Here is a 17,707-nt window from a genome sequence, read left to right on the forward strand (position 1 = left end):
TGCAAACTTTTATTGGCGAGTTTGTGAGAACATTTTGTTTTATTTCAAATTCATACATTTTACTACACGGTGTGTTTCTTAGAACAAACCAAAGATAAAAATTTCGGCAAGTCTGATATTTGGCACCATGAAAGAAGGGCTCTTTCCTGACAAGATTTTTTTTCGATTTTATATGATTTTTCTTCAGAAAAGTCGATGGAAATCGATGGGTTCATGTTCATATCCATCAAATTTCTTATGAATGTGCCTCAAGCGACTCTAAATTACATATTTGACCTCAAATCAAAAAATTCCTACCCAAATTTACCAGATTTCTAGCTTTCGTTGAAATAACCTCAACATCCAAGCTGGAAACCTCAAAACGACCGAATAAAAAATCTTTTCTTTGTACAATTTGTCATAAAAATACAGCAACTGATTGCCTGGATACAAATTCGAGCTTAAACCATTGCTAAGCTTAGAGTATTCCATTTAAAAGCTATTTATTACCCAAAAGGTTCCCAACATTATTTTTTTCAATCCTTTGTCATACAACACTAAAATATTTTAAAATATTTTCGAATTAATCACATTGTAGAGAACAGTTTTCTGAACAACTTCCATAAAAAAGTATCAATTTTGGTTCAATATAAGCAGAGATATACCCAATTTCGTAAAATAAAAAGTGTCTTTCTCCAAAATTTCTGGATTTAATTCCCATTCAAACGATGAACACTGCCTACTATGATATTTTTTAAGGATGAAAACATTTTGCTGAAACATAAAATTTATATTAAATTTTGATGAAATCTATTGAAATTATTTTGCTAGAGTCATAAAAAACTCAGTAGGCAGTGTTCATCGTTTGAATGGGAATTAAATCCAGAAATTTTGGAGAAAGTCACTTTTTATTTTACGAAATTGGGTATATCTCTGCCTGGGTGCTGAAAAGACAGAATACGTAACGTGGTTTTCGAATGCTCCCCACTGCTTCCCACTAATACAACTGCACTACAGCTGTAAACATAAACAAAGTAGAAGGCTATGTTCAAGCTCAAGCGTGACATATTGTTGGCTGCTGAAGTGAATTGTTTTGAAACATTTTGGATCTGTTGATGTTTCGCTGAAAAATTAAGTGCTTCGCGCTTTTTTTCTTCGTAGACTAAACGATGGGAGGCCAAAAGAGGCCTTTTTTGTTTTCCACGTGATGAAAAAACAAAATAAATTATAGATCGATCACAATACTTGCCACTTCTTGGTAGCATTTTGCGAACAGTAAATTGGTTCCGCTTTGACAGTTCTAAATTGAGGCCGCTTTGCGAACCACTATTCTGCACCTAGATCTCTGCTTATATGAACCAAAATTGATACTTTTTTAAAGAAATTGTTCAGAAAACTGTTATCTAAAAAACGAACGAAGTTGACTTTATAGCTGTCGGCCACCATTGCTAGTACCAACCACTAGTGTCTTCCTTTTTATCTACAAGGACTTCGCCGCCCTGGGCTCCTAAGTGTATGAAAGTATGGCACGGAGCGACGGCGCCGAATACCCATATTTACACAAAGAATTTTAGAGCGCCCGCCGCGGGATTCGAACCGGCTACCTCTGGATTTTGAGTCCAGTGCGCGGTCCGATTGATCCGCACGGGCGGGACACAATGTGATTAATTCGAAAATATTTTAAAATATTTAGGTGTTGTATGGCAGAGGATTGAAAAAATAATTTTGGGAACCTTTTGGGTAATAAATAGCTTTTAAATGAAATACTCTAAGTTTAGCAATGGTTTAAGCTCGAATTTGTATCCGGGCAATCTGTTGCTGTATTTTTATGACAAATTGTACAAAGAAAAGATTATTTATTCGGTCGTTTTGAGGTTTCCAGCTTGGATGTTGAGGTTATTTCAAAGAAAGCTAGAAATCTGGTAAATTTGGGTAGGAATTTTTTGGTTTGAGGTCAAATATTTAATTTAGAATCGCTTGAGGCACATTCATAAGAAATTTGATGGATATGAACATGAACCCATCGATTTCCATCGACTTTTCACAAGACGTCCATCGACTTTTCTGAAAAAAAAATCCTACAAAATCGTAAAAAAATCTCCAAAAAAAAGATGCTCTAGACCCCCTCTTTATATAAAGCATTATTTTATTGGGGAAATTTATTCATTCTAACATTTAGGCATGTTTGGCTTGTGTATTAGTGCCGAGTCGTTGACCAGTGATTACCCAAAAAGTTTTTTCTATAACTCAGTTTATTATAGACATCGATGCTCTCTAACGACTCGATAATATCTCCCCAAATCCTAGAGCAAACATTTCATCTACTAAAGTATGAACCATTTTAGGGGAGGTTCGAAATTGATTTAGGTACGGATGAAATGTGTGTCAATAAGGAGCCAGGGTCCATGCCTAACGGGTGCGTTCCGGATTCGGACGAGTGTTGAAGTTTGCAAATGAGAATGGATTATTGGATATTTGCCTGGCAAGGGACTCAGGGGCTTGTGTGTGACCCTTACCGGATGGATTGATGGATTGGATCGTGTTGGACGTCGTGTTAGCTGCTGCCTTTTATTCCCCGGAACCGGATTTGTCTGAAAGTAAATAAAATCGTTTGCATTAGTTCGATTGAGTAGTTTGTGATTTGCTATTATTATTTTGCTGATAATGCAGTAGAAAGGCAGATTAAGGGACTATGAATTGGTAAATAATCTTATCTTGAATGCAAATGCAATTAGCACTAGCTTAGCTCGAATATATTATTAAATCAGAACTGCACCTCACTTCCTTTCAGGATGTCACACACTTGCTAATTGCCATTGTGAAGACAGCTCGTTTAACGAGCTAAGCAAATAATTCCAGAGTAAATGTCCCAACTTTGAGCAATCTTGCAAAATCGACAAAGTGTATCCAAATATCGCGTCAAGTTCCCTTTTTGGAATGCTAATCGGGTCAAACTTGTCCCAGTAATTGCATGTTTGACAGCAGTACAGAGCACATTGTTTGCGTTGTAATGCCAAGGGAGTAAGGCTTCGTTGAAGATTTTCATATGTTTGTCAACAATGGCTAACAGGAGGATTTATGTAGTTGTTGAAAGCTCTGCACAGTAAAAAAAATCATGGTAATATTACAACTACAAGCGGTAGGGTAGAGTAGTCATCAATGAGACACGGGGCACAATGATAAAATGGCTCTCACAAGACGTGGTTCCAACCAATCAGGCTCATATTTGGGGGAATGGTGTGTCTACTGGATACACTCCTGTCATAATAGTGGCTTTGGTTATGGACGCTCCCTTTCACAGTTATTCATAAATGTTTGATTCCGGGGTGTAAAAGTAAATTTTGGACAAAAATTACATTTTCGCTCGTAGGCTGCCATTTACACCAAAACTAACATTTCTTCAGATTTTTTTCGACGTTCCATAGGGAATGAGTTGGGTTACAATGTCCTTTCAATAGGTTTGACCAAAATTAAGAATATACCCAGAATCCAGCGCTGTCTCATTGTTCCCCATTCCTATCACAGCTTGGCATATTTATTGAGTTTTAACTCCATTTAAAAGTAATCTATATATATAAAAAATTTCGACGGTTTTGTTCGAACGCGTATCAGTTGAACACGGAAGGTCGGATCGGAGCGCTCTTTGCTGCGTTGGGTTCGTATAAGCCCAAGGAAGGTTTTTACGCTAATAAGTTGACACTTTGGCCACTCTGGAACCGATTCCGGAGCATCGAGAAATTGTATGGAGAAAGTTATGTAAAATCAAATTTTGATCACTGGAGGCTGAATAAGCAAAAAGACAAAAAAACGTCAACAAACGAAAAAAAAGGCAGAACGAAGTTTGTCGGGTAAGGCTTGTTTGGTATAAATAAATGGATTTTACAAAATTAAAATACTTTTGACAAAAAACTTTGTCCTAAGGGCACTGTCTATGGGTGTCAATCCAAAATTTCGCGAAGCGAAAGTGTAACGATTTGTGTAATTGTTTAAACGCTTGTATCTTCCACCCAATTCAAGCAATCTGCATGCTTTATCCACCAAACGAAAGGGAAAGTCTTAAATTGCAAGTAGACTACCTCACAAAGTTGATAAAACTTTGTTAAAGTATTCAAAAGTTAAGATGAAAATAAAAAATGAATGCAGGAAAAATTCCGGCTGCTGATTGGCTGAGAGCACTTAGCAAATTTTGCCTCCTCTCCTGTTTTCGTGGAACTGTCACGCGAGAATGTTGCACCACTGTTGCCACATTTCATGCGAACTATTTAAGCTAACAGATAGCCTCAGAAAATTTCAGTGCCTTACGAGGTTTCGACAAAGGCGGATCCACGGTGGTAATTTTATTGCTCACACACACACACACGCACACATTGAAAGACACAGTTTGTGCACTAAATTGGGAGGAATTCTGTTCTTATGAAGATTGTAAGGACGGTCACCAGACCAGAATGTTTTAGGGCAATGGGCTTGGGACCAGTGCCCTCGAGAAGGTTCTACCGGGGGGACATTAATCGAACCATACGACTTGGGGCAATATGGGTATCAAAATTCATGGTTTTTGAAACTGGTAATGAAAATGGCCATTTTGACCGGATTGGCCACACCCGGAGTGGCCAGTGCCCTCGGGAAGGTTCTACCGGGGGGACATTAATCGAACCATACGACTTGGGGCAATATGGGTATCAAAATTCATGGTTTTTGAAACTGGTAATGAAAATGGCCATTTTGACCGGATTGGCCACACCCGAAGTCGCCAGTGCCCTCGGGAAGGTTCTACCGGGGGGACATTAATCGAACCATACGACTTGGGGCAATATGGGTATCAAAATTCATGGTTTTTGAAACTGGTAATGAAAATGGCCATTTTGACTGGATTGGCCACACCCGGAGTGGCCAGTGCCCTCGGGAAGGTTCTATCGGGGGGACATTAATCGAACCATACGACTTGGGGCAATTTGGGTATCAAAATTCATGGTTTTTGAAACTGGTAATGAAAATGGCCATTTTGACTGGATTGGCCACACCTGGAGTGGCCAGTGCCCTCGAGAAGGTTCTACCGGAGGGACATTAATCGAACCATACGACTTGGGGCAATTTGGGTATCAAAATTCATGGTTTTTGAAACTGGTAATGAAAACGGCCATTTTGACTGGATTGGCCACACCCGGAGTGGCCAGTGCCCTCGGGAAGGTTCTACGGGGGGGGGGGACATTAATGGAACCATACGACTTGGGGCAATTTGAGTATCCAAATTCATGGTTTTTGAAACTGGTAATAAAAATGGCCATTTTGACTGGATTGGCCACACCTGGAGTGGCCAGTGCCCTCGAGAAGGTTCTACCGGAGGGACATTAATCGAACCATACGACTTAGGTCAATATGGGTATCAAAATTCATGGTTTTTGAAACTGGTATTGAAAATGACCATTTTGACCGGATTAGCCACACCCGGAGTGGCCATTGCCTTTAAGAAAGGTCTTCCCGGGGGGACATTTACCGAGCTATACGATTTGGGATAATATGGGTATCAAAATTGCCCCAAGTCGTATGGTTCGATTAAAGTTCCCCCGATAGAACCTTCTTCAGGGCATTGGCCACTCCGGGTGTGGCCATTTTCATTACCAGTTTCAAAAACCATGAATTTTGATACCCATATTGCCCCAAGTCGTATGGTTCGATTAATGTCCCCCTGGTAGCACCTTTCCCAGGGCACTGACCACTCCGGGTGTGGCCAATCCGGTCAAAATGGCCATTTTCATTACAAGTTTCAAAAACCATGAATTTTGATACCCATATTGCCCCAAGTCGTATGGTTCGATTAATGTCCCCCCCGGTAGAACCTTCCCGAGGGCACTGGCCACTCCGGGTGTGGCCAATCCGGTCAAAATGGCCATTTTCATTACAAGTTTCAAAAACCATGAATTTTGATACCTAAATTGCCCCAAGTCGTATGGTTCCATTAATGTCCCCCCCGTAGATCCTTCCCGAGGGCACTGGCCACTCCGGGTGTGGCCAATCCAGTCACAATGGCCATTTTCATTACCAGTTTCAAAAACCATGAATTTTGATACCCATATTGCCCCAAGTCGTATGGTTCGATTAATGTCCCCCCGGTAGAACCTTCCCGAGGGCACTGGCCACTCCGGGTGTGACCAATCCAGTCAAAATGGCCATTTTCATTACCAGTTTCAAAAACCATGAATTTTGATACCCATATTGCCCCAAGTCGTATGGTTCCATTAATGTCCCCCCCGTAGATCCTTCCCGACGGCACTGGCCACTCCGGGTGTGGCCAATCCAGTCACAATGGCCATTTTCATTATTAGTTTCAAAAACCATGAATTTTGATACCCATTTTGCCCCAAGTCGTATGGTTCCATTAATGTCCCCCCCGTAGAACCTTCCCGAGGGCACTGGCCACTCCGGTTGTAGCCAATCCAGTCAAAATGGCCATTTTCATTACAAGTTTCAAAAACCATGAATTTTGATACCCATATTGCCCCAAGTCACATGGTTCCATTAATGTCCCCCCGTAGATCCTTCCCGAGGGCACTGGCCACTCCGGGTGTGGCCAATCCAGTCACAATGGCCATTTTCATTATTAGTTTCAAAAACCATGAATTTTGATACCCATATTGCCCCAAGTCGTATGGTTCGATTAATGTCCCCCTGGTAGCACCTTTCCCAGGGCACTGACCACTCCGGGTGTGGCCAATCAGGTCAAAATGGCCATTTTCATTACAAGTTTCAAAAACCATGAATTTTGATACCCATATTGCCACAAGTCATATGGTTCGATTAATGTCCCCCCCGGTAGAACCTTCCCGAGGACACTGGCCACTCCGGGTGTGGCCAATCCGGTCAAAATGGCCATTTTCATTACAAGTTTCAAAAACCATGAATTTTGATACCTAAATTGCCCCAAGTCGTATGGTTCCATTAATGTCCCCCCCGTAGATCCTTCCCGAGGGCACTGGCCACTCCGGGTGTGGCCAATCCAGTCACAATGGCCATTTTCATTACCAGTTTCAAAAACCATGAATTTTGATACCCATATTGCCCCAAGTCGTATGGTTCGATTAATGTCCCCCCGATAGAACCTTCCCGAGGGCACTGGCCACTCCGGGTGTGGCCAATCCAGTCAAAATGGCCATTTTCATTACCAGTTTCAAAAACCATGAATTTTGATACCCATATTGCCCCAAGTCGTATGGTTCCATTAATGTCCCCCCCGTAGATCCTTCCCGACGGCACTGGCCACTCCGGGTGTGGCCAATCCAGTCAAAATGGCCATTTTCATTACAAGTTTCAAAAACCATGAATTTTGATACCCATATTGCCCCAAGTCACATGGTTCCATTAATGTCCCCCCCGTAGAACCTTCCCGAGGGCACTGGCCACTCCGGGTGTAGCCAATCCAGTCAAAATGGCCATTTTCATTACAAGTTTCAAAAACCATGAATTTTGATACCCATATTGCCCCAAGTCACATGGTTCCATTAATGTCCCCCCGTAGATCCTTCCCGAGGGCACTGGCCACTCCGGGTGTGGCCAATCCAGTCACAATGGCCATTTTCATTATTAGTTTCAAAAACCATGAATTTTGATACCCATATTGCCCCAAGTCGTATGGTTCCATTAATGTCCCCCCCGTAGAACCTTCCCGAGGGCACTGGCCACTCCGGGTGTGGCCAATATCCTATAAATGTGGTCCCAAGCCCATTGCCCTAAAACATTCTGGTCTGGTGACCGTCCTTACAATCTTCATAAGAACAGAATTCCTCCCAATTTAGTGCACAAACTGTGTCTTTCAATGATTGCGTGTGTGTGTGTGGGCAATAAATTTACCACCGTGGATCCGCCTTTGTCGAAACCTCGTAAGGCACTGAAATTTTCTGAGGCTATCTGTTAGCTTAAATAGTTCGCATGAAATGTGGCAACATGGTGCAAATTTTGCCTCCTCTCCTGTTTTCGTGGAACTGTCACGCGAGAATGTTGCACCACTGTTGCCACATTTCATGCGAACTATTTAAGCTAACAGATAGACTCAGAAAATTTCAGTGCCTTACGAGGTTTCGACAATGGCGGATCCACGGTGGTAATTTTATTGCTCACACACACACACACGCACGCACACATTGAAAGACACAGTTTGTGCACTAAATTGGGAGGAATTCTGTTCTTATGAAGATTGTAAGGACGGTCACCAGACCAGAATGATTTGGGGCAATGGGCTTGGGACCACATTTATAGGATATTGGCCACACCCGGAGTGGCCAGTGCCCTGGGGAAGGTTCTACCGGGGGGACATTAATCGAACCATACGACTTGGGGCAATTTGGGTATCAAAATTCATGGTTTTTGAAACTGGTAATGAAAATGGCCATTTTGACCGGATTGGCCGCACCCGGAGTGGCCAGTGCCCTCGGGAAGGTTCTACCGGGGGGACATTAATCGAACCATACACTCAAAATCAGAAGTATCCCTCAAAAGGGTACTTTCAATCCTCAAAAAGGATACTTTCTATCCTTTTCATAAGTTCACCCGGCGTCACCCTTTTAAAAGGGTATGTCAAAATCAGTACATTTTCGATACCCTTTTAAAGGGTGACGACGGGTGAACTTGAAAAAAGGATAATTTTTACTTTGAGTGTACGACTTGGGGCAATATGGGTATCAAAATTCATGGTTTTTGAAACTGGTAATGAAAATGGCCATTTTGACTGGATTGGCCACACCCGGATTGGCCACCGGGGGGACATTAATCGAACCATACGACTTGGGGCAATATGGGTATTAGAGTGTAACAAAAATGACTTTTTGGCGGGCATTCAAGGGTTTGTTCCGGTGGGCATACTAAGCCCAAATCCAAAATATGAGCTTGATCGGACGTAACAGGAGCTGGCGCTCCGCCCTTCAATTTTAAATGGGATTTAACCCGTAAAAAAAGATTTTTTCAAAAATGTCACTTTTTGAGGCATTTTGGCCACCAATGCGTTTACCAAAAACATCACTGGCGTGTAGGCCAGATCCTTGCGCATCTTTTGGTATATATAACATTGACATTTGGAGCACCCTGGAGCTCGGTACAGGCCTTCAAAGTTTGGCATTTTTTCGAAAAATCGGCCCCAGCAAAATCAAATGGCGTCTAGGGCGTCGCGAGGCGCGACGCATATCTTTTTTGCCGGGACTGATTTTTTGAAAAAATGCCAAACTTTGAAGGCCTGTACCGAGCTCCAGGGTGCTCCAAATGTCAATGTTATATATACCAAAAGATGCGCAAGGATCTGGCCTACACGCCAGTGATGTTTTTGGTAAACGCATTGGTGGCCAAAATGCCTCAAAAAGTGACATTTTTGAAAAAATCTTTTTTTACGGGTTAAATCCCATTTAAAATTGAAGGGCGGAGCGCCAGCTCCTGTTACGTCCAATCAAGCTCATATTTTGGATTTGAGCTTAGTATGCCCACCGGAACAAACCCTTGAATGCCCGCCAAAAAGTCATTTTTGTTACATCCTAATGGGTATCAAAATTCATGGTTTTTGATACTGGACATGAAAATTACCATTTTGATTGGACATTTTCCGAAACATACTTGTTTTGGCAATATTTTCGTGTTTTGGTAATTTATTTCCACAGAGGTGCCAAAGATTGAAAACATTTTATAGGAATACATTATTTAGGATTAAATACATGGGCAATGTTTTAAAAATATAAAATAAAATAGAATATTTTTTAGGAGTTTTGTACAAAGTTCTTTGTCATATTGGTCATGTAGAACATAACCACCTGCACCTTTTTTGTATAAGTTTTGTTAATTAATGTTTCAAGTTGGCAAAATTGCTTTACAATGTTTAAGGCAAGTCACCTATGATGGAACAATACAAAAACATGACGTTATACTGGAAAATTATTGATTTTCATTGATTTCATAGAGTAAATTTAGGTCAAGACTTATGGGATATTGGACGAGCTTTTCAGTAAAAATATTTATGAGACTGAAAAATGAAGTCTGTCATATAGAAATCGTCAAAGAAGATCTTGTATTTTTTTTCGGAAAGCCCGTCAAATTTCCTACAAGTTTGTCTTTGACCACTGCTTCGAGATACAGCAATATTTAAATTACAAAATACAAGAAATATTGAAAATACTTACACCTTTCTCAAATGTCATTATCATGTGAAACTGGCACCACATACACAAAAATGGCTAATATGAGTGTAGGATAACATGTCTACAAAGTTTCATTGAAATCGGAGGAGGTCGAGAAAAAAGTACCTAAAAACTTCCTGTTTTGGGCTGGAACAGTTCGATTATCCGAAGGTTTGTATGAGACTTCGGATAATCGAATCACGAACAAAAAAAAAAATCGTTTTTCATTGTCTAGTTTTTTAATCAAATTCGAGTTCTGAGACCCTATTTTAGTCAAATTTGAATAGTTGATTGCCTTTTAGATAACAAAATGCAATTTTTCAATGTTTCGTCCCCGCCATATTTTCCGCAATCTTGGTTTTAAACATTCTAAATCACTTCAGAGTAGTTTAGGGTTCATACAAAAAATAAGACAGCGAAAAACAAAGTTTTACAAAATTCGACCTTTTGTCCTTTCGACGTTTTGTCCACTCGACCTTTTGTCATACATTCGTACATAAGAAGTGAGAATTGTTCTCTTTACAACAACAAAATCCAAAAAATGTTGAAAACTACCAAATTTAGTACGATTCAAAAGCAACTACTCAATCTAAGCTCAAATACGCCGACTTAATTAACCATCCACCACGTAATACCAAGATCGATCAACCACCGGAATTCTCCCAAGTGTAACAAACTGATCGGAAAGCTCATAAGCCCTCTTGAAACCAATTAGGACATATAAATATACAGCAATGTTTGTTAATGCTGTTGCTGCTCCACCAGGTAAGTCCTGGCGATGCGAAAGTAAGCACACATACACTTCGATTATGCTGTTGATGCAACAACCCACACACACACACACACGTACAATTCTGCGGTCGGTTGCGGGTAAATTATCATTGGCAGATCGACTGGAAGCTCACTTCTCGGGGTGTTCATCTGGCCAACAGCAACAGACGCCGCTAGCAGGACAGCACATCATCAACATCGGAAGTGTGGTCCGGATGGTCCACAGCATTAGCATTGGTCGTGGTCGAATCCTGGGGCGTTTAGACTGATTCAAATAACAGGAGAACACTTCAAATTACATACATTATTTGTCATTTTTGCCTCCTATAAGGCAGCTAAACCTGAGAGCAAAGAGCTCTCAAACTGAATCAGCATCATTCAAGTCTGCTACAGACTATACTTTTCCATAATTCCTTAGCTGGCCTGAGTGTATTGGATTTTAAACACACACACACAAAACGAAGCGTCGATATTTGGGATTGATTCCAAGATCATTAACGTGAATTTTAGATGTCGGTTACCAATACTCGATGATAACAGAAAGGTCCGATCCGCGGTCTTTGAACAATTTATCCCTGGAGTATTGTTGAAACTCGGCTGATGACAACTTTCCCCAGTGGTCAAAGCTTGGACAAGCCTAATTACACACAGTCTAATCAGGTGCACGATGTAACGTATGAACCCCGCACACGGAAGCCACGAATCTCCGGCTGCGCCACAGTGAACCTTCTAATTGATTTTCTTGTTGAACACTCTGTATCGCTGTCAGAGATCCCAATTAAGATAGTATTGATGGTGGCACAGTGCGGTAATTTCACTTCACAGGGTGCAAGGCATGGAAGAAGGGGAAGCTCTTTGAATCTATACTTATCGCAATGCCAACTATCTTGTTGTCGCCGTCGAGCGCCTGGTAGGGCATGTCTCTCATTGTGTCAGGCATTGTTGTTGTCGCCGTCGTCCGTGTTGTCACGTTGAATAGTAAAACGTTTGGCTTGGAGTGGGCGGGATGCCGCGTGTCACGCAGGATGTAGTGGGATGGTTAAGATATGCAAACATTGTTGCTGTGAGTGGGGATTTGAGAGAATTTGCATAAGCCGGAAGTGATGGAACCAGAGCTGTGGAGTTGGAACCGGACCTTCATTGTGCCCAGATGTTAAATTCATCCTAACTACATATTTTCTTCTCTTTAAAATAAACTTATGCTTATAGTATCTTAAGCTCTTCAAATCTTCAGACATTCAAATCATCAAACATTAAATCATCCCCAAATCGTCCATAACACACTTCATCGAGCTTCTAATAGTATTTCTAGGCCAAAATTTACACACTCACATCCCCCACTGTAAACGCGCGACAAATTTAACGATGTCACTTTTTACGACCTATCGAAGCTCATGTTTATGCTTTATGTGTCTACGAGACATGACTGCGTCCTTCGTGGCGGTCGTCATCGTCGTCCAATTCGCTGACGAAATACGAACAAAAAAAGAATGATGCTTTTCCAGCTGGACGTCCCACGCAATAACAGCGGTTCTTCCATCCCGGCTTACGCAGCGAATACTTTGTATTGAAACGAGAAAAAAAAACCTTCGAAGCTGAAAGGAGCCAGCTTCTCCCTTTCAAATTGCCGGTTTCTTCTGTTACAGTGAGAGGGAAAATTGTAGCACAAAGTGTGACGTTAAGACGTTTGTTTACTACACCAGATTGTTTTTTTTTCTTTTTCTCTTCTTGGTTTGTTCCTCTCATTCAGTGCTTAAGGCGACTCAGAGGAATTTAAGGAGCTTGACAATGATTTTCCATCAACTTCACACTAGCACTGGGAGAGTATCTTCACTTCAAAGTAGTGTTTTTTTTGGATAAGGAAAGGGATTGCATTGTTGTTAATTGAACTAATTTTGAACAAAAAAATAAAAAAGTGTAGGATTGAGCGTAGAACAAATTTGAGATAAAAAAATTCAGGAAATCTCATATTTGGCACCATGAAAGCTCTTTCCCGAATTTTACGGAGTGCATCAACATATTTTTTCGTGAGTCCAAAGCATTTTTTCATGATTTTTTTTCGATTTCATAGGATTTTTTCAGAGAAATCACTGAACATCGATAGATTCATGTACAAACCTATCAAATTTCTTTAGACATTCTTTGAGAGACTCTTAACAAAATATTTGACGATTATTGACATCTATTAAAAAGTTTCCAAACAAAATTTACCAGATTTCTTTGAAATTACCCCAAACTCAAGGCGTGGGTCTTTTGTTCATTGATTTCATGAAATTTTCCCAAAATTTCTGGATTTCATTTTCTTTCACAAGATAAACAACACTACTCGACAAAACAAAACTTGTGTCAAGGGATTAACGATATCTCATCCGTTCCTGAGAGAAAAGGCATCCCCGAATCCGATGCAATCGACAGAATTTGATTTTATGTCCACGCGGACTGACGAGAAGTTGGTACATTTTTTAACATAAAAAATCGAACAATTTAAAAAAAAACCATGCGTCTCCTCCCAATTATATGAGCCATCTACAAGAATATGGAAGCGCCTGGTGCATAGCCATTTCCTTTAAGCACAACGGAAACAACCAATACAAATGTATAAAAAAGTTGTCAAGTTCTCGAGGGGTCCACAGCTAGCATTTTTTGTACGATTATAAAAAATAAATATTAAAAGTTTAAAATTAATTTATTTAAAAAACATATTTTTTGATTTATTTGTTTACTAAAATTTTATGTATCTCAAAGGTCTATGGGTACTTCGGGATGTCCATGGTCATCCAAGGACTGCCTGGAGTTAAGATCTACGAGTCTACCGCCGTAGCAAGCAAGAGGTCGTCGGATGTTGACCCCGAATCTTGTGTGTATAGCATCAGTGCATATGATAGACTATTATATGAATGTATTGGGATGTTCATGGTCATCCGAGGACTCCCTGAAGTTAAGATCTACGAGTCTACCGCCGTAACAAGCAAGAGGTCGTCGGATTTTGACCCCGGATCATGTGCGTATAGCATCAGTGCATATGGTAGACTACTATATGAATGTGTTGGGATGTTCATGGTCATCCGAGGACTCCCTGGAGTTAAGATCTACGAGTCTACCGCCGTAACAAGCAAGAGGTCGTCGGATTTTGACCCCGAATCTTGTGTGTATAGCATCAGTGCATATGGTAGACTACTGTATGAATGTGTTGGGATGTCCATGGTCATCCGAGGACTCCCTGGAGTTAAGATCTACGAGTCTACCGCCGTAACAAGCAAGAGGTCGTCGGATTTTGACCCCGAATCTTGTGTGTATAGCATCAGTGCATATGATAGACTACTATATGAATGTGTTGGGATGTTCATGGTCATCCGAGGACTCCCTGGAGTTAAGATCTACGAGTCTACCGCCGTAACAAGCAAGAGGTCGTCGGATTTTGACCCCGGATCATGTGCGTATAGCATCAGTGCATATGGTAGACTACTATATGAATGTGTTGGGATGTTCATGGTCATCCGAGGACTCCCTGGAGTTAAGATCTACGAGTCTACCGCCGTAACAAGCAAGAGGTCGTCGGATTTTGACCCCGAATCTTGTGTGTATAGCATCAGTGCATATGGTAGACTACTGTATGAATGTGTTGGGATGTCCATGGTCATCCGAGGACTCCCTGGAGTTAAGATCTACGAGTCTACCGCCGTAACAAGCAAGAGGTCGTCGGATTTTGACCCCGAATCTTGTGTGTATAGCATCAGTGCATATGATAGACTACTATATGAATGTGTTGGGATGTTCATGGTCATCCGAGGACTCCCTGGAGTTAAGATCTACGAGTCTACCGCCGTAACAAGCAAGAGGTCGTCGGATTTTGACCCCGGATCATGTGCGTATAGCATCAGTGGATATGGTAGACTACTATATGAATGTGTTGGGATGTTCATGGTCATCCAAGGACTCCCTGGAGTTAAGATCTACGAGTCTACCGCCGTAACAAGCAAGAGGTCGTCGGATTTTGACCCCGGATCATGTGCGTATAGCATCAGTGGATATGGTAGACTACTGTATGAATGTGTTGGGATGTCCATGGTCATCCGAGGACTCCCTGGTTTTAAGATCTATGAGTCTACCGCCGTAACAAGCAAGAGGTCGTCGGATTTTGACCCGGAATCTTGTGTGTATAGCATCAGTGCATATGGTAGACTACTGTATGAATGTGTTGTGATGTTCATGGTCACCCAAGGACTCCCTGGAGTTAAGATCTACGAGTCTACCGCCGTAACAAGCAAGAGGTCGTCGGATTTTGACCCTGGATCATGTGCTTCATTCATTCACATTCATATAGTAGTCTACCATATGCACTAATGCTATACGCACATGATCCGGGGTCAAAATCCGACGACCTCTTGCTTGTTACGGCGGTAGACTCGTAGATCTTAACTCCAGAGAGTCCTCGGATGACCATGAACATCCCAACACATTCATATAGTAGTCTACCATATCCACTGATGCTATACGCACATGATCCGGGGTCAAAATCCGACGACCTCTTGCTTGTTACGGCGGTAGACTCGTAGATCTTAACACCAGGGAGTCCTCGGATGACCATGAACATCCCAACACATTCATATAGTAGTCTACCATATCCACTGATGCTAAACACACAAGATTCGGGGTCAAAATCCGACGACCTCTTGCTTGCTACGGCGGTAGACTCGTAGATCTTAACTCCAGGGAGTCCTTGGATGACCATGAACATCCCAACACATTCATACAGTAGTCTACCATATGCACTGATGCTATACGCACATGATCCGGGGTCAAAATCCGACGACCTCTTGCTTGTTACGGCGGTAGACTCGTAGATCTTAACTCCAGGGAGTCCTCGGATGACCATGAACATCCCAACACATTCATATAGTAGTCTACCATATGCACTGATGCTATACGCACATGATCCGGGGTCAAAATCCGACGACCTCTTGCTTGCTACGGCGGTAGACTCGTAGATCTTAACTCCAGGCAGTCCTTGGATGACCATGGACATCCCGAAGTACCCATAGACCTTTGAGATACATAAAATTTTAGTAAACAAATAAATCAAAAAATATGTTTTTTAAATAAATTAATTTTAAACTTTTAATATTTATTTTTTATAATCGTACAAAAAATGCTAGCTGTGGACCCCTCGAGAACTTGACAACTTTTTTATACATTTGTATTGGTTGTTTCCGTTGTGCTTAAAGGAAATGGCTATGCACCAGGCGCTTCCATATTCTTGTAGATGGCTCATATAATTGGGAGGAGACGCATGGTTTTTTTTAAATTGTTCGATTTTTTATGTTAAAAAATGTACCAACTTCTCGTCAGTCCGCGTGGACATAAAATCAAATTCTGTCGATTGCATCGGATTCGGGGATGCCTTTTCTCTCAGGAACGGATGAGATATCGTTAATCCCTTGACACAAGTTTTGTTTTGTCGAGTAGTGCAATGAATGGCCGTTGTCACAAGATAGCACAAAACAGGCGGCATATGAATGTTAGTTGTTAGTCAATCTTTTTCAGTTTACAAAGGAGCAATTCTCTTCAAAATCCGTGGACTTCGACAATTTTTATTATTTTTGTATTTTTTTATTTGGCTCAAACTTTGTGGGGGCTTTCCCTATGACCGAAGAAGCCATTTTATTGTATTGGTTCACCCATACAAGTCTCCATAGAATATTAACAGCTGTTCATACAAAAATGGTGCGTAAATTTTTGAAAATCTAGATCTTTTGAAGGAATTTTTGATTGATTTGGTGTCTTCGACAAAGTTCAACAGAAAGGTCAACGGAATTTTTTAAATTATTAAATCTAGAAATCGGTATTTTTTATTCTATGATATTTTTAAATATATTTTAAGGCACAAAAACCCGCTGAGATTTCAAAAAAAAGTGTCCACGTGGTTTATGGATGGTCCCCTAAGGGGCATTGAAGATTGGACCTCTAGTTGCTAAAATACAGCGAATAAAAAAGAAGGAATCATGAAAATTCAAGTTTTTCCAAACATTTCCGGAGTTTATAATCTCAGCAACTTACTTATTCAATTTTCAATGTTGAAAATTGAAACATTTCTGTAATTTGAGGATCTGTTGAACAACATATTTTGAAAATATTGGAATTAAGGCTAACATTTCAAATGGAGTAATATTGAATTTTAGTCTTTTTAAAATGCTAGTCTTGATCCCAAAATTTCAAAATATTTTTTTCGAAAAGATCATAAAATTTCTCAATTTTTTCATTTTTTAACAATGAAAATGGGATCATTAGTTGCTGAGATATTGGCATAAGAAAATGCGGAAAAGTTTGAATGAGACTAAAAAAACTTAAATTTTCAGGAATCATGGAAAATATTTAAAAAAATTAAAAACGGATTTTTCAGTTAAAGTTAAATTTGAAGTGGCTATATCTTGAAGACTGTGCACTTTATCAAATATCAGTCAAGTATTATCTTGAATACTGATGTAAAACATTCTTTTTGACAAAAACTTCAATTTTTTTTCAAAACACAGATAGCAAACTTGTTGTCCATACTTCTCTTTGGCTCAAAAGTTGCGGTTTTTTGTCCCCTAAAACATATTAAAAAAATATGATACCGAATCTTAGAAATGGTTAGGAAATAAGGTCAAAAGACTTTTCTAACAAGCAGAAAAAAAGAGATTGAGGAAGGTATCAAAGACTGGAACGGATATGTCATGAAATTGTTAAAGATTTTGCTGACCATACTTAATAATTTACAGACCAATAACATAAAGCTTTCTGACTGTAGATTAGTCATCGATTCAACATTA

At 40.5% G+C, this 17,707-nt stretch overlaps 1 protein-coding gene across 4 annotated transcripts in view; it reads right to left on the minus strand.

Annotated features, from left to right (window-relative positions):
- Positions 1 to 17,707, minus strand: part of LOC120422010 (5-hydroxytryptamine receptor 1-like) — a 204,720-nt gene that overhangs the window by 121,677 nt on the left and 65,336 nt on the right. For all 4 annotated transcript variants that reach the window (XM_052706272.1, XM_052706273.1, XM_052706271.1 and 1 more), the window contains one exon: positions 2,496 to 2,570. The gene's annotated coding sequence lies outside the window, so the exon portion shown is untranslated. The remainder of the gene's footprint in view (positions 1 to 2,495; positions 2,571 to 17,707) is intronic.

Source organism: Culex pipiens, chromosome 1, assembly GCF_016801865.2.
Source record: "Culex pipiens pallens isolate TS chromosome 1, TS_CPP_V2, whole genome shotgun sequence".
Classification (NCBI taxonomy): domain Eukaryota; kingdom Metazoa; phylum Arthropoda; class Insecta; order Diptera; family Culicidae; genus Culex; species Culex pipiens.